We start from the raw sequence: 19,241 nt of genomic DNA on the forward strand, positions 1-19,241 counted from the left end.
ACCACATGATACATGCCTTGTATATGTCCTGGATTTGAACAATTTCAAATCTAGAAAGGAATTGGAAGTAGGACAAATCAAATCTAGCTAGTTGTATGTTATCTAGAAGTGAAACTAGAACATCTGATACAGTGAAACACATCGGGAGATAATTAGTTTGAAATACTTGTCTATCAAATTGTTGGCATATTCATATATGTATATCAATCATCTCAAATTCCTAGATTGGAAAATAAAACATCTTATGTTACAAAAATAATGTCAGATATGAATTATTATTTAAATTAGATGCTATTATTCTATAAACTAACACCTAATTGGAAGAAAAGAAAGCTACTCCTTCTATCTGTTTTATTATTAGCACGCTCTTTATAGTCACTATCTTAGCTAGAGTAGTAACAAATTAATGCAACAACTAGTGTGGTTGGTCAAAATAGATGATAACCCTTGGCAGCATGGGAAAGCGATGATGTGTCATGTTGGTGGTGGGGTGTGGGTGGAGGCCTCACATCTCTAGAGAGCAGAAACAATGAAGTCCACACAACAACAACCCGGACATGATGACCTTCCCATCTTCCCCATTTATTTTTCCTCCCTCCTGTCCCACTGTCTATCTCCTAAGAAACCCTAAAGGTCACGCCTTCCGCTCGCCGCCGCAAAAAATCGAGTCATAGCAGCCACCACCATGTCGACCGCCCTTGCTTGGCCACAATCTAGGACTTAGTCCCATGCCCCCCGCGTTCCTTTCCCCTCCCTCACCCCAAACTCCAACCGAGGAGTCGCCACTAAGCATGTCCCCAAAAGCTGCCTTTGCCTCCCCTACCTCGTCGTGATTTAAGATTCATCCCCCCATGGCACGAACCCCTAAAGCTCGCAATTTTCCTCTACCCCATCCCTGAAATTCGATTGGTCATAGCCGCCGCCACCAAGAAACCCTAAAGATTGCGTCTTTCCCCTTACCCACCACCAAATTCTGATCGGAGCCGCCATCGTGTCACCCTGCCTCCACCGCCTCACCATGATCTAGGACTCGCTGGTCACAACACCTCTTGTTGTGCAACATCAGGTACGTCGTGTCATGATTGCTATCCTTTTTTCATCTCTTGCTTTCCTTTCCCACCTCTCCTTTACTATTTTCATCGCTTGATTTGATCCATCTCCTCCCGTCCCCCATGGACTACCTTTTCTGGCTTCTTCACTGGGCTTAGAGCTTTGGAGCCTATTTGGGGCCGCTCCTGGATCGCTTGTGGTGAAAAGAAGTTGTTCGACTACCGTAAATGTGCCGATTCCTAAGCGACTTATCTTCCCCGTGATTCTCCTCCCCACGCTCTTTCAACGTTGAAGGAAAAGTGGTTCTCAAAACCTAGTGGGAGAAATCATGCTTATTTCTTAAGCCACTGTTTGGCCTGGGCACGATCACCACCGGGCCGTGTCGTGCTGAGCCAAAAAAATCAGGTTTCGCGTCGTGCTACCGGCCCATGGGCTGCATGGCCATCTATAGTCATAGCCCCTCGAGTCCCCGTCACACTACGTGTCCCTCTTTCCCCGTGATTCCTAGCTACCACACAACTCCTCATCGGCACTCATGCCCCCTCCTCTTTCGACGGTCGCACGACTTCTTCCTCCTCCGCACCATTACTGGTGCCACCTCTTCTTTCTCGTCGGCACCCATGTGGCCTCTTCTTTCTCATCGGCGCCTGTGTCCCTTCTTCCTCCTCTTCACCAGCAGCACACCACACATCGGTCTCCCTCACCATAACGCATTGCCCCTCTGGCCCCCTCGATCTAGCACGACAGCTGCACTAGGACCTTCTCCAGTTGAGGATAAGGCACTAGATCTATCGATCTAGTGCTCCTACTTGCGACGAAGTCACCATAAGAGGGCATGGTCATAGCGGTGGCCCTAGGAGCCCCTTCGAGAGAACACAAGCAAGTGTAGAACTTCTCCTGTAAGTAGACTCTCAAATGCCATATTTTTACATACTTTGCTTCTAATTAAAGCTAGCTATGGTAGAAAGATAGATTTGATTCCAAGCATGGTTTGATAAAAATTGTCACAAACAATCTTGGTTTGGTGGGGAAGTTTTTTCTTTGGGTTTGGGGAGTCCATCATGTCCAAAAGGGAAAGAAAAATTTGACTTTCCCTTCTGTCAGGTTCGGCAGGCGCTAGCCCTCGTCCTCTACCAGTTGTGCCTGTTTGTGGGCCCCTTGGGGACCTGTGCCATACCTTAGCTAGGTCAAGGGTAGGTCCGATCCACTATAGTGTGCTGCAGCGAGATTAGTCGGGACTATGAGTTCCAGCTTAGTGCTCGCACCAATGGAGGCAGTAGAGCGTTCCATAGCCTTAGTGTTGTAGTGTGTCCACATAGTGGCTCGTGGGCCTCATACAAACAAATAGTCCTACCATGGATACATAGATCGTGCGAGGCGAGGAGCAAATCAGATCGACCGGTGAAAGATCCAGGAGCAGGCAAAGCATTTTGGGCGTAGATTTGGGGCGCAACCCGCCGCGGGGATGGGAAGGCGCTCTTCTATAGATGTGTCGGTTGGCTCCCACTGGTAGGGAACATAAGCGCTCAGTGGCATGGTGCTACGCCAGCAGAAGTCGGTGAGCCAAGTGAGGCAGCAGCCAGTTGGCGCAGTCGATGATAGCTCCGACACCGCTAACCGACCATATCACGGTCCAGCCAGTAGCTCGTTGGGAAGGGCGCTGTCGGCTCCATCACCATAGACTGCCAGCTCATTTAGGAGCCCCACGGGGACAACACGGGTGAGGTCAGTGCTCTGCATCACTTCCTCACTAGGTTAGTGTTGGGCATGGAGTGCCACGTTGAGTCCAAGATAGACTTTTTTATCCCACTCGGTGCGACTCATTGGCAGAGGCTGGTTTGACTAACAATCATGATGTGGATACTCCATTGTTGGTGGTTCAATTAGAGCAGCCCGTGGTTCGACATTGAACCACAGCAGCAGCTATGGCCACCTATATTTCGTGTCACGAAAAATGTGAGTATTGTGTGGATTCTTGAAGATACTACAATTGGTAACAACGTCACCACCAATATCATAGCTTCATTTACTAGCATTGACATTGGCAATGCTAGCGCCTGGATGTTCAGGCAGACGCCCGCGCCTACACTCCACATACCATGCCAACCCCACGTGGCATCTATGCCCCCCCCATCGCCCCACATGGCGTGTGCACCCCACCCAACCCCTTGCGCCCCCTCTAGCAGCTACAGCAGGTGGGTCACATTACATAATTGCTACACCTAATCTACTTTTGAAACATCTAGATACAATACTTGCAACATAATCTAAAGATAGATGAAACACATAAAACATGCATCTAAAACACTTGCTAAAACACCTAAAAACATTTGAAAATCATTGTAAACATACGCAACTTCCAGATAAAATACTTGCAACATATGTGTGAAACACATGCAACATACAGATAAACGCACTTGCAACATACACAAAAGTTATCATAGTGTCATGCACACATCCAGCACTGAGGATCTCAATGGTCACCTTCTTGAATCACAAATGTAGAATTCATTTCAGGTACATGCATTACTCGTAACAAGTTCTTCCATTTTGTACCCTCCAAAGGCATGTGTCCTTGATATTTTAGATTGTGTCCATGAATAACAACATTTCTGAAGTAATGAAGAAGTACCATTGCATGTACCTCACCAATATTTCCACATCATCAACATATTGCTGAAGTGTCTGATCGGAGCTAGAGAAATAAGCGGGGAAAGAAGGTAACATGGCATTATTTCAAGGCAACTTCAAGGAATTTACCAACATCAACATATGGTTTTCAATTCAGAAACTAACTTCAAGAAGTTAATCCAACTCCCATTCATGTGTATGAAGCTTCTAGTAACTATGCAGCTCACCCTCTAGTAATTGCGGCCTTAGACCAACTACATGAAGGATGCAGTTAGCCAGGTTTAGCCAAAAAGTGTTCCAAGCAAAACATTAATTATAGAGGCTGGTAGAAGTGTTGCAAGCACTTCATTAACAATGGAGGCTGGTAGAAGTGTTACAAACACATGATTAACTATGGGGGGTAGTACTAGTAGGCTGTACCATCGAAGGATTGCTAGACAGTCTGGCCTTTACCCAAGCAAACTTATGGAAGCAACCCATCTTTTGAGGCTTGTGGATCCATCAACAGCGTGAGGCTTCACAAACTATCAAAGAGCTAACATGCGCTAGATGGAACTTCAAACACAAACTCTCAGTTCATAGTATGTACAGTATGATCAGTACAATTTGTCACCAAGCACATCATATGGAGGCCACCTAATTGAAAATGTTCCACTAACATTGCAAGACTTGTCTCAATGTCAAGTACAGCAAAAGTTACACAGACCATTGCGCCCTCACCCTCGAGTAGGTGTGCTTGTTTCATTGCTGCAGTAGGACATTGCAAACTGGTTAGAGAATAGTATGGGACAACATCGCTTTTTGATATGGATAGTGGAGGAAACTATGGGACATTGAACTCAGTAATGTTCTCAATAGGAATAAATGCCCAGCAATTGGGTTCTGTTAGCTCTTTTCCCAACCCAAAACATTGATTGCCAAGGCATGGCACCAGTCAACCTTGGTCTAGTGGCAAAGGGAAAATGGTGCATCCTTTGGATAAGCTTGTGAAAAAGGATAGCTGCGTTACTAATAGAAACCCAGCTAATTTTACAGTAATTAGTGACAAGAACAAGTATATGAGAAAAATGTGAGGTAGAGATAAGTGTCGTAGTTGGAAAACAGTTAGATTGATACATTTCCCTTTGTTAAGCAATTATCATTTGTAAAGGATAGGGAGGATGGGCTTTGTTGAATCTTGTGCAAGGCAAAATATCATTTTTCTCATTTTTCCTATTTTACTGAACCACTTTGATGAAACATTGAGGTTTTATTACTTTAGTCGGATGGTGCATGTAGGATGTGTGTAAGACACTAATTCTTTGGAAAACAATCATACTTGACCCGAGATAGCTGCAATTGATTGAGTGGAATTTGTTGCCAAGGACGGTCCCATTGATACATCAATAGAGCTTGACACCAATTTTCACAAATGTTTGGAACCAAAAAGTATGCAGAAGTCCTTATAGGGTCCTACATCATCTAGCACAAAGGCTCCCAATGTGAATCTGAAGGATTTACATACACAGAAGTTATCACAGTGTCACGCACACAACCAACACTGAGGATCTTAATGGTTACCTTCTAGAATCACAAATGCAGAATTCATTTTAGGTACGTGCATACCTGTCACGAGGTCTTCCATTTTGTAACCTCCAAAGCTAGGTGTCCTTGACATTTTAGATTGTGTCCATGAATAACAATATTTCTAAAGTAACGAAGAAGTAACCATTGCATGTACCTCACCAATATTTCCACATCATCAACATATTGCTGAAGTGTCCAATCAGAGCTAGAGAAATAAGGGGGAAAGAAGGTAATGTGGGATCCTTTCATGGCAACTTCAAGGAATTTGCCAACCTCAATATATGGTTTTCAATTCAGAAACCGACATCAAGAAGTTGATCCAGGTCCCATTCATGTGCATGAAGCTTCTAGCAACTATAGAACTCACTCTCTAGTAATTGAGACCTTATACCACTAAACGAAGGAAGAAGTTAGCTAGGTTTAGCTAAAAAGTGTTCCAAGCACAACATTAACTATGGAGGCTAGTAGAAGTGTTGCAAGCACATCATTAATCGTGGAGGCTGGTAGAAGTGTTGTAAACACATCATTAAATATGGGGGCTGCTACTAGTAGGCTATACCATCAAAGGATGGCTGGATAGTCTGGCCTTAACCCAAGCAAACTTATGGCTGCAACCTATCTTTGAGGCTTGTGGATCCATCAACAGCGCGTTCACAAACTATCAAAGAGCTAATATGCGCTAGATGGAACTTCAAACACAAACTCTCAGTTTATAGTATGTGTAGCATGATTAGTACAATGCGTCACCAAGCACATCATATGGAGGCCACCTAATTGAAAAGGTTCCATAGACATTGCAAGACTTGTCTCGACACCAGGTCCCACAAAAGTTACGCAGACCTTTGCACCCTCACCATAGAGTTGGTGTGCTTGGTTTGTTGTTGCATCAGGACAATGCAAACTAGTCATGAAACTAGGGGACACAGTCTAGATACAGCTTATGTGTGTCTATATGGACAACATCGCTTGTTGATATGAACAGAGGAGGAAACTACGAGACCTTGAACGCAGGAATGTTCTCAATAGGATGGAATGCCCTGTAGTTAGGTTCTGTTAGCCATGTTCCCAACCCAAAACATTGATTGCTAAGGCATGGTACTAGTCAACCTTGGGATATAGGCAAAGGTAAAATGGTGCATCGATAAGCTTGTGGGAAAGGATATCTGCACTACTAACCAAAACCCAGCTGATTTTACTATAATTAGTGAAAAGAACAATTATATGAGAAAAATGTGTTGTGAGAGGAGTGTTGTAGTTTGAAAGCAGTTAAATTGATACATTTGCCTTTGTCAAGCAATTATCATTTGTAAAGGATAGAGAGGATCGGCTTTGCTAAATCTTCTGCAAAGTAAAATATCATGTACCTCTTTTTTCCTATATTACTGAACCACTTCGATGAAACATTGAGGTTTTCTTACTTTAGTCGGATGTTGCATGAAGGATGTGTGTAAGAAACTAATTCTTTGGAAAACAATCATACTTGACTCGAGGTAGCAGCAATTGATTGTGCGGAAATTGCTGCCAAGGACAGTCCCATTGACACATCAATAGAGCTTGACACTAATTTTCACAAATGTCTAGCACCAGAAAGTACGTAGAAGTCCTTATAGGGTCATACATCATCTAGCATCGAGACTCCTAATATGAATCCAAAGGATTTACATACACAGATGTTAGCATAGTGTCACGCACACAACCAACACTGAGGATCTAAAGGGTCACCTTCTAGAATCACAAATGCGGAATTCATTTTGGGTATGTGCATTACCCATCATGAGGTCTTCCATTTTGTAACCTCCAAATCTAGGTGTCCCTAGCGTTTTAGATTGTGTCCATGAATAACAATATTTCTAAAGTAACGAAGAAGTAACCATTGCATGTACCTCACCAATATTTCCACATCATCAACATATTGATGAAGTGCCCAATCGGAGCTAGAGAAATAAGTGGGGAAAGAAGGAAATGTGGCATTCTTTCAAGGCAACTTCAAGGAATTTACCAGCCTCAACATATGATTTTCAATTCAGAAACCGACATCAAGAAGTGATCCAGGTCCCATTCATGTGCATGAAGCTTCTAGTAACTATACAAATCAGTCTCTATTAATTGAGACCTTATACCACTAAACGAAGGTAGCAGTTTGCCAGGTTCAGCCAAAATGTGTTCCAAGCATAGCATTAACTATGGAGGCCAGTAGAAGTGTTGCAAGCACATCATTAACCATTTAGGCTGGGGAAGTGTTGTAAACACATCATTAAATATGGGGGCTGGTACTAGTAGGCTATACCATCAAAGATGGCTATACAGTCTAGACTTAACCCAAGCAAACTTATGGCTACACCCTATCTTTTGAGGCTTGTGGATCATCAACAGTGCAAGGATTCACATACTTTCAAAGAGCTAATATGCGCTAGATGGAACTTCAAAAACAAACTCTCAGTTTACAGTATGTATAGCATGATCAGTACAATACGTCACCAAGCACATCATATGGAGGCCACCTAATTGAAAAGGTTCCACTAATGTTGCAAGACTTGTCTTGACATCAGGTCCCGCAAAAGTTACACAGACCTTTGCACCCTCACCCTCGAGTAGGTGTGCTTGGTTCGTTGCTGCATCAGGACATTGCAAACTAGTTAGGGAACTAGGGGACACAGTCTAGATACAGCTTATGTGTGTCTATAGGGACAACATCGCTTGTTGATATGAACAGAGGAGGAAACTACAAGACCCCTCAACAGGATGGAATGCCCTGTAGTTAGATTCTATTAGCCCTATTCCCAACCCAAAACATTGATTGCCAAGGCATGGTACTAGTCAAGCTTGGTCTATAGGCAAAGGGAAAACGGTGCATCCTTTGGATAAGCTTGAGGGAAAGGATATCTGCACTACTAACCGAAACCTAGCTAATTTTACTGTAATTATTGTAAAGATCAAGTATATGAGAAAAATGTGTTGTGGAGAGGAGTGTTGTAGTTCGAAAGCAGTTAGATTGATACATTTGCCTTTGTCAAGCAATTATCATGTGTAAAGGATAGAGAGGATCGGCTTTGCTGAATCTTCTGCAAGGTAAAATATCATGTATCTCTTGTTTCCTATTTTACTGAACCACTTCAATGAAACATTGAGGTTGTCTTACTTTAGTCGAATGGTGCTTGAAGGATGTGTGTAAGACACTAATTCTTTGGAAAACAATCATACTTGACCCAAGGTAGCAGCAATTTATTATGTGGAAATTGCTGCCAAGGACAGTCCCATTGATACATCAATAGAGCTTGACACCAATTTTCACAATTGTCTAGCACCAGAATGTATGTAGAAATCCTTATAGGGTCATACATCATCTAGCATCGAGGCTCCTAATATGAATCCAAAGGATTTACATAAACAGACATTAGCATAGTGTCACGCACACAACCAGCACTTGGGATCTCAATGGTCACCTTCTAGAATCACAAATGCAGAATTCATTTTGGGTACATGCATTACCTGTCATGAGGTCTTCCATTTTGTAACCTCCAAAGCTAGGTGTCCCTGACATTTTAGATTGTGTCCATGAATAACAATATTTCTGAAGTAACGAAGAAGTAAGCGTTGCATGTATCTCACCAATATTTCCACATCATCAACATATTGCTGAAGTGTCCAATCGAAGCTAGAGAAATAAGTGGGGAAAGAAGATAATGTGGGATTCTTTCAAGGCAACTTCAAGGAATTTACCAGCCTCAACATTTGGTTTTCAATTTAGAAATCAACATCAAGAAGTTGATCCAGGTTCCATTCATGTGCATGAAGCTTCTAGTAACTATACAACTCACTCTCTAGTAATTGAGACCTTATACCACTAAACGAAGGAAGCAGTTAGCCAGGTTCAGCCAAAAAGTGTTCCAAGCACAACATTGACTATGGAGGCTAGTAGAAGTGTTGCAAGCACATCAGTAACCATGGAGGCTAGTAGAAGTGTTGTAAACACATCATTAAATATGGGGGCTAGTACTAGTAGGCTATACCATCGAAGGATGGCTAGACAGTCTAGCCTTAACCAAAGCAAACTTATAGCTACAACCTATGTTTTGAGGCTCGTGGATCCATCAACAACGCATTCACAAACTATCAAAGAGCTAATTTGTGCTTGATGGAATTTCAAACACAAACTCTCAGTTTACAGTATGTATAACATGATCAATACAATGCGTCACCAAGCACATGATATGGAGGCCACCTAATTGAAAAGGTTCCACTGATGTTGCAAGACTTGTCTCAAAATTAGGTCCCGCAAAAGTTACACAGACCTTTGCTCCCTCACCCTCAAGTAGGTGTGCTTGGTTCGTTGCTGCATCAGGACATTGCAAACTAGTCAGGGAACTAGGGGACACAGTCTAGATACAACTTATGTGTGTCTATAGGGACAACATCGCTTGTTGATATGAATAGAGGAGGAAACTATGAGACCTTGAACTCAGGAATGTTCTCAATAGGATGGAATGCCCTGCAGTTAGGTTCTATTAGCCCTGTTCCCAACCCAAAACATTGATTGCCAAGGCATGGTACTAGTCAACCTTGGTCTATAGGAAAGGGAAAACGGTGCATCCTTTGGATAAGCTTGAGGGAAAGGATATCTGCACTACTAACCGAAACCCAGCTGGTTTTACTGTAATTAGTGAAAAGATCAAGTATATGAGAAAAATGTGTTGTGGAGAGGAGTGTTGTAGCCTGAAAGCAGTTAGATTGATACATTTGCCTTTATTAAGCACTTATCATGTGTAAAGGATAGAGAGGATCGGCTTTGCTGAATCTTCTGCAAGGTAAAATATCATGTATCTCTTGTTTCCTGTTTTACTAAACCACTTCAATGAAACATTGAAGTTTTCTTACTTTAGTCAGATGGTGCATGAAGGATGTGTGTAAGGCACTAATTCTTTGGAAAGCAATCATACTTGACCCGAGGTAGCAGCAATTTATTGTGCGGAAATTGCTACCAAGGACAGTCCCATTGATACATCAATAGAGCTTGACACCAATTTTCACAAATGTCTAGCACCAGAAAGTATGTAAAAATCCTTATAGGGTCATACATCATCTAGCATCGAGGCTCCTAATATGAATCCAAAGGATTTACATAAATAGATGTTAGCATAGTGTCACGCACACAACCAGCACTTAGGATCTCAATGGTCACCTTCTAGAATCACAAATGCAGAATTCATTTTGGGTACATGCATTACCTGTCATGAGGTCTTCCATTTTGTAACCTCCAAAGCTAGGTGTCCCTGACATTTTAGATTGTGGCCATGAATAACAATATTTCTGAAGTAACGAAGAAGTAAGCATTGCATGTACCTCACCAATATTTCCACATCATCAACATATTGCTGAAGTGTCCAATCGAAGCTAGAGAAATAAGTGGGGAAAGAAGGTAATGTGGGATTCTTTCAAGGCAACTTCAAGGAATTTACCAGCCTCAACATTTGGTTTTCAATTTAGAAATCAACATCAAGAAGTTGATCTAGGTTCCATTCATGTGCATGAAGCTTCTAGTAACTATACAACTCACTCTCTAGTAATTGAGACCTTATACCACTAAACGAAGGAAGCAGTTAGCCAGGTTCAGCCAAAAAGTGTTCCAAGCACAACATTGACTATGGAGGCTAGTAGAAGTGTTGCAAGCACATCAGTAACCATGGAGGCTAGTAGAAGTGTTGTAAACACATCATTAAATATGGGGGCTGGTACTAGTAGGCTATACCATCGAAGGATGGCTAGACACTCTGGCCTTAACCAAAGCAAACTTATAGCTACAACCTATGTTTTGAGGCTTGTGGATCCATCAACAACGCGTTCACAAACTATCAAAGAGCTAATTTGTGCTTGATGGAATTTCAAACACAAACTCTCAGTTTACAGTATGTATAGCATGATCAATACAATGCGTCACCAAGCACATGATATGGAGGCCACCTAATTGAAAAGGTTCCACTGATGTTGCAAGACTTGTCTCGAAATTAGGTCCCGCAAAAGTTACACAGACCTTTGCTCCCTCACCCTCGAGTAGGTGTGCTTGGTTCGTTGCTGCATCAGGACATTGCAAACTAGTCAGGGAACTAGGGGACATAGTCTAGATACAGCTTATGTGTGTCTATAGGGACAACATCGCTTGTTGATATGAATAGAGGAGGAAACTATGAGACCTTGAACTCAGGAATGTTCTCAATAGGATGGATTGCCCTGCAGTTAGGTTCTATTAGCCCTGTTCCCAACCCAAAACATTGATTGCCAAGGCATGGTACTAGTCAACCTTGGTCTATAGGAAAGGGAAAACGGTGCATCCTTTGGATAAGCTTGAGGGAAAGGATATCTGCACTACTAACCGAAACCCAACTGGTTTTACTGTAATTAGTGAAAAGATCAAGTATATGAGAAAAATGTGTTGTGGAGAGGAGTGTTGTAGCCTGAAAGCAGTTAGATTGATACATTTGCCTTTATTAAGCACTTATCATGTGTAAAGGATAGAGAGGATCGGCTTTGCTGAATCTTCTGCAAGGTAAAATATCATGTATCTCTTTTTTCCTGTTTTACTAAACCACTTCAATGAAACATTGAAGTTTTCTTACTTTAGTCAGATGGTGCATGAAGGATGTGTGTAAGGCACTAATTCTTTGGAAAGCAATCATACTTGACCCGAGGTAGCAGCAATTTATTGTGCGGAAATTGCTACCAAGGACAGTCCCATTGATACATCAATAGAGCTTGACACCAATTTTCACAAATGTCTAGCACCAGAAAGTATGTAAAAATCCTTATAGGGTCATACATCATCTAGCATCGAGGCTCCTAATATGAATCCAAAGGATTTACATAAATAGATGTTAGCATAGTGTCACGCACACAACCAGCACTTAGGATCTCAATGGTCACCTTCTAGAATCACAAATGCAGAATTCATTTTGGGTACATGCATTACCTGTCATGAGGTCTTCCATTTTGTAACCTCCAAAGCTAGGTGTCCCTGACATTTTAGATTGTGGCCATGAATAACAATATTTCTGAAGTAACGAAGAAGTAAGCATTGCATGTACCTCACCAATATTTCCACATCATCAACATATTGCTGAAGTGTCCAATCGAAGCTAGAGAAATAAGTGGGGAAAGAAGGTAATGTGGGATTCTTTCAAGGCAACTTCAAGGAATTTACCAGCCTCAACATTTGGTTTTCAATTTAGAAATCAACATCAAGAAGTTGATCTAGGTTCCATTCATGTGCATGAAGCTTCTAGTAACTATACAACTCACTCTCTAGTAATTGAGACCTTATACCACTAAACGAAGGAAGCAGTTAGCCAGGTTCAGCCAAAAAGTGTTCCAAGCACAACATTGACTATGGAGGCTAGTAGAAGTGTTGCAAGCACATCAGTAACCATGGAGGCTAGTAGAAGTGTTGTAAACACATCATTAAATATGGGGGCTGGTACTAGTAGGCTATACCATCGAAGGATGGCTAGACACTCTGGCCTTAACCAAAGCAAACTTATAGCTACAACCTATGTTTTGAGGCTTGTGGATCCATCAACAACGCGTTCACAAACTATCAAAGAGCTAATTTGTGCTTGATGGAATTTCAAACACAAACTCTCAGTTTACAGTATGTATAGCATGATCAATACAATGCGTCACCAAGCACATGATATGGAGGCCACCTAATTGAAAAGGTTCCACTGATGTTGCAAGACTTGTCTCGAAATTAGGTCCCGCAAAAGTTACACAGACCTTTGCTCCCTCACCCTCGAGTAGGTGTGCTTGGTTTGTTGCTGCATCAGGACATTGCAAACTAGTCAGGGAACTAGGGGACACAGTCTAGATACAGCTTATGTGTGTCTATAGGGACAACATCGCTTGTTGATATGAATAGAGGAGGAAACTATGAGACCTTGAACTCAGGAATGTTCTCAATAGGATGGATTGCCCTGCAGTTAGGTTCTATTAGCCCTGTTCCCAACCCAAAACATTGATTGCCAAGGCATGGTACTAGTCAACCTTGGTCTATAGGAAAGGGAAAACGGTGCATCCTTTGGATAAGCTTGAGGGAAAGGATATCTGCACTACTAACCGAAACCCAGCTGGTTTTACTGTAATTAGTGAAAAGATCAAGTATATGAGAAAAATGTGTTGTGGAGAGGAGTGTTGTAGCCTGAAAGCAGTTAGATTGATGCATTTGCCTTTATCAAGCACTTATCATGTGTAAAGGATAGAGAGGATCGGCTTTGCTGAATCTTCTGCAAGGTAAAATATCATGTATCTCTTTTTTCCTATTTTACTGAACCACTTCAATGAAACATTGAAGTTTTCTTACTTTAGTCAGATGGTGCATGAAGGATGTGTGTAAGGCACTAATTCTTTGGAAAGCAATCATACTTGACCCGATGTAGCAGCAATTTATTGTGCGGAAATTGCTGCCAAGGACAGTCCCATTGATACATCAATAGAGCTTGACACCAATTTTCACAAATGTCTAGCACCAGAAAGTATGTAGAAATCCTTATAGGGTCATACATCATCTAGCATCGAGGCTCCTAATATGAATCCAAAGGATTTACATAAACAGATGTTAGCATAGTGTCATGCACACAACCGGCACTTAGGTTCTCAATGGTCACCTTCTAGAATCACAAATGCAGAATTCATTTTGGGTACATGCATTACCTGTCATGAGGTCTTCCATTTTGTAACCTCCAAAGCTAGGTGTCCCTGACATTTTAGATTGTGGCCATGAATAACAATATTTCTGAAGTAACGAAGAAGTAAGCATTGCATGTACCTCACCAATATTTCCACATCATCAACATATTGCTGAAGTGTCCAATCGAAGCTAGAGAAATAAGTGGGGAAAGAAGGTAATGTGGGATTCTTTCAAGGCAACTTCAAGGAATTTACCAGCCTCAACATTTGGTTTTCAATTTAGAAATCAACATCAAGAAGTTGATCTAGGTTCCATTCATGTGCATGAAGCTTCTAGTAACTATACAACTCACTCTCTAGTAATTGAGACCTTATACCACTAAACGAAGGAAGCAGTTAGCCAGGTTCAGCCAAAAAGTGTTCCAAGCACAACATTGACTATGGAGGCTAGTAGAAGTGTTGCAAGCACATCAGTAACCATGGAGGCTAGTAGAAGTGTTGTAAACACATCATTAAATATGGGGGCTGGTACTAGTAGGCTATACCATCGAAGGATGGCTAGACACTCTGGCCTTAACCAAAGCAAACTTATAGCTACAACCTATGTTTTGAGGCTTGTGGATCCATCAACAACGCGTTCACAAACTATCAAAGAGCTAATTTGTGCTTGATGGAATTTCAAACACAAACTCTCAGTTTACAGTATGTATAGCATGATCAATACAATGCGTCACCAAGCACATGATATGGAGGCCACCTAATTGAAAAGGTTCCACTGATGTTGCAAGACTTGTCTCGAAATTAGGTCCCGCAAAAGTTACACAGACCTTTGCTCCCTCACCCTCGAGTAGGTGTGCTTGGTTTGTTGCTGCATCAGGACATTGCAAACTAGTCAGGGAACTAGGGGACACAGTCTAGATACAGCTTATGTGTGTCTATAGGGACAACATCGCTTGTTGATATGAATAGAGGAGGAAACTATGAGACCTTGAACTCAGGAATGTTCTCAATAGGATGGAATGCCCTGCAGTTAGGTTCTATTAGCCCTGTTCCCAACCCAAAACATTGATTGCCAAGGCATGGTACTAGTCAACCTTGGTCTATAGGAAAGGGAAAATGGTGCATCCTTTGGATAAGCTTGAGGGAAAGGATATCTGCACTACTAACCGAAACCCAGCTGGTTTTACTGTAATTAGTGAAAAGATCAAGTATATGAGAAAAATGTGTTGTGGAGAGGAGTGTTGTAGCCTGAAAGCAGTTAGATTGATGCATTTGCCTTTATCAAGCACTTATCATGTGTAAAGGATAGAGAGGATCGGCTTTGCTGAATCTTCTGCAAGGTAAAATATCATGTATCTCTTTTTTCCTATTTTACTGAACCACTTCAATGAAACATTGAAGTTTTCTTACTTTAGTCAGATGGTGCATGAAGGATGTGTGTAAGGCACTAATTCTTTGGAAAGCAATCATACTTGACCCGATGTAGCAGCAATTTATTGTGCGGAAATTGCTGCCAAGGACAGTCCCATTGATACATCAATAGAGCTTGACACCAATTTTCACAAATGTCTAGCACCAGAAAGTATGTAGAAATCCTTATAGGGTCATACATCATCTAGCATCGAGGCTCCTAATATGAATCCAAAGGATTTACATAAACAGATGTTAGCATAGTGTCATGCACACAACCGGCACTTAGGTTCTCAATGGTCACCTTCTAGAATCACAAATGCAGAATTCATTTTGGGTACATGCATTACCTGTCATGAGGTCTTCCATTTTGTAACCTCCAAAGCTAGATGTCCCTGACATTTTAGATTGTGGCCATGAATAACAATATTTCTGAAGTAACGAAGAAGTAAGCATTGCATGTACCTCACCAATATTTCCACATCATCAACATATTGCTGAAGTGTCCAATCGAAGCTAGAGAAATAAGTGGGGAAAGAAGGTAATGTGGGATTCTTTCAAGGCAACTTCAAGGAATTTACCAGCCTCAACATTTGGTTTTCAATTTAGAAATCAACATCAAGAAGTTGATCTAGGTTCCATTCATGTGCATGAAGCTTCTAGTAACTATACAACTCACTCTCTAGTAATTGAGACCTTATACCACTAAACGAAGGAAGCAGTTAGCCAGGTTCAGCCAAAAAGTGTTCCAAGCACAACATTGACTATGGAGGCTAGTAGAAGTGTTGCAAGCACATCAGTAACCATGGAGGCTAGTAGAAGTGTTGTAAACACATCATTAAATATGGGGGCTGGTACTAGTAGGCTATACCATCGAAGGATGGCTAGACACTCTGGCCTTAACCAAAGCAAACTTATAGCTACAACCTATGTTTTGAGGCTTGTGGATCCATCAACAACGCGTTCACAAACTATCAAAGAGCTAATTTGTGCTTGATGGAATTTCAAACACAAACTCTCAGTTTACAGTATGTATAGCATGATCAATACAATGCGTCACCAAGCACATGATATGGAGGCCACCTAATTGAAAAGGTTCCACTGATGTTGCAAGACTTGTCTCAAAATTAGGTCCCGCAAAAGTTACACAGACCTTTGCTCCCTCACCCTCGAGTAGGTGTGCTTGGTTCGTTGCTGCATCAGGACATTGCAAACTAGTCAGGGAACTAGGGGACATAGTCTAGATACAGCTTATGTGTGTCTATAGGGACAACATCGCTTGTTGATATGAATAGAGGAGGAAACTATGAGACCTTGAACTCAGGAATGTTCTCAATAGGATGGATTGCCCTGCAGTTAGGTTCTATTAGCCCTGTTCCCAACCCAAAACATTGATTGCCAAGGCATGGTACTAGTCAACCTTGGTCTATAGGAAAGGGAAAACGGTGCATCCTTTGGATAAGCTTGAGGGAAAGGATATCTGCACTACTAACCGAAACCCAGCTGGTTTTACTGTAATTAGTGAAAAGATCAAGTATATGAGAAAAATGTGTTGTGGAGAGGAGTGTTGTAGCCTGAAAGCAGTTAGATTGATACATTTGCCTTTATTAAGCACTTATCATGTGTAAAGGATAGAGAGGATCGGCTTTGCTGAATCTTCTGCAAGGTAAAATATCATGTATCTCTTTTTTCCTGTTTTACTAAACCACTTCAATGAAACATTGAAGTTTTCTTACTTTAGTCAGATGGTGCATGAAGGATGTGTGTAAGGCACTAATTCTTTGGAAAGCAATCATACTTGACCCGAGGTAGCAGCAATTTATTGTGCGGAAATTGCTACCAAGGACAGTCCCATTGATACATCAATAGAGCTTGACACCAATTTTCACAAATGTCTAGCACCAGAAAGTATGTAAAAATCCTTATAGGGTCATACATCATCTAGCATCGAGGCTCCTAATATGAATCCAAAGGATTTACATAAATAGATGTTAGCATAGTGTCACGCACACAACCAGCACTTAGGATCTCAATGGTCACCTTCTAGAATCACAAATGCAGAATTCATTTTGGGTACATGCATTACCTGTCATGAGGTCTTCCATTTTGTAACCTCCAAAGCTAGGTGTCCCTGACATTTTAGATTGTGGCCATGAATAACAATATTTCTGAAGTAACGAAGAAGTAAGCATTGCATGTACCTCACCAATATTTCCACATCATCAACATATTGCTGAAGTGTCCAATCGAAGCTAGAGAAATAAGTGGGGAAAGAAGGTAATGTGGGATTCTTTCAAGGCAACTTCAAGGAATTTACCAGCCTCAACATTTGGTTTTCAATTTAGAAATCAACATCAAGAAGTTGATCTAGGTTCCATTCATGTGCATGAAGCTTCTAGTAACTATACAACTCACTCTCTAGTAATTGAGACCTTATACCACTAAACGAAGGAAGCAGTTAGCCAGGTTCAGCCAAAAAGTGTTCCAAGCACAACATTGACTATGGAGGCTAGTAGAAGTGTTGCAAGCACATCAGTAACCATGGAGGCTAGTAGAAGTGTTGTAAACACATCATTAAATATGGGGGCTGGTACTAGTAGGCTATACCATCGAAGGATGGCTAGACACTCTGGCCTTAACCAAAGCAAACTTATAGCTACAACCTATGTTTTGAGGCTTGTGGATCCATCAACAACGCGTTCACAAACTATCAAAGAGCTAATTTGTGCTTGATGGAATTTCAAACACAAACTCTCAGTTTACAGTATGTATAGCATGATCAATACAATGCGTCACCAAGCACATGATATGGAGGCCACCTAATTGAAAAGGTTCCACTGATGTTGCAAGACTTGTCTCGAAATTAGGTCCCGCAAAAGTTACACAGACCTTTGCTCCCTCACCCTCGAGTAGGTGTGCTTGGTTTGTTGCTGCATCAGGACATTGCAAACTAGTCAGGGAACTAGGGGACACAGTCTAGATACAGCTTATGTGTGTCTATAGGGACAACATCGCTTGTTGATATGAATAGAGGAGGAAACTATGAGACCTTGAACTCAGGAATGTTCTCAATAGGATGGATTGCCCTGCAGTTAGGTTCTATTAGCCCTGTTCCCAACCCAAAACATTGATTGCCAAGGCATGGTACTAGTCAACCTTGGTCTATAGGAAAGGGAAAACGGTGCATCCTTTGGATAAGCTTGAGGGAAAGGATATCTGCACTACTAACCGAAACCCAGCTGGTTTTACTGTAATTAGTGAAAAGATCAAGTATATGAGAAAAATGTGTTGTGGAGAGGAGTGTTGTAGCCTGAAAGCAGTTAGATTGATGCATTTGCCTTTATCAAGCACTTATCATGTGTAAAGGATAGAGAGGATCGGCTTTGCTGAATCTTCTGCAAGGTAAAATATCATGTATCTCTTTTTTCCTATTTTACTGAACCACTTCAATGAAACATTGAAGTTTTCTTACTTTAGTCAGATGGTGCATGAAGGATGTGTGTAAGGCACTAATTCTTTGGAAAGCAATCATACTTGACCCGATGTAGCAGCAATTTATTGTGCGGAAATTGCTGCCAAGGACAGTCCCATTGATACATCAATAGAGCTTGACACCAATTTTCACAAATGTCTAGCACCAGAAAGTATGTAGAAATCCTTATAGGGTCATACATCATCTAGCATCGAGGCTCCTAATATGAATCCAAAGGATTTACATAAACAGATGTTAGCATAGTGTCATGCACACAACCGGCACTTAGGTTCTCAATGGTCACCTTCTAGAATCACAAATGCAGAATTCATTTTGGGTACATGCATTACCTGTCATGAGGTCTTCCATTTTGTAACCTCCAAAGCTAGGTGTCCCTGACATTTTAGATTGTGGCCATGAATAACAATATTTCTGAAGT

General features: G+C 41.6%; 2 pseudogenes; both read left to right on the plus strand.

The window, feature by feature from the left end:
• Positions 1-3,498: 3,498 nt before the first annotated feature.
• On the plus strand, positions 3,499-4,754 carry LOC136479904 (uncharacterized; annotated as a pseudogene).
• Positions 4,755-6,984: 2,230 nt separating this feature from the next.
• LOC136479905 (uncharacterized) lies at positions 6,985-10,014 on the plus strand (annotated as a pseudogene).
• Positions 10,015-19,241: the final 9,227 nt, after the last annotated feature.

This window comes from Miscanthus floridulus, chromosome 9 (assembly GCF_019320115.1).
Source record: "Miscanthus floridulus cultivar M001 chromosome 9, ASM1932011v1, whole genome shotgun sequence".
NCBI classification, from domain to species: domain Eukaryota; kingdom Viridiplantae; phylum Streptophyta; class Magnoliopsida; order Poales; family Poaceae; genus Miscanthus; species Miscanthus floridulus.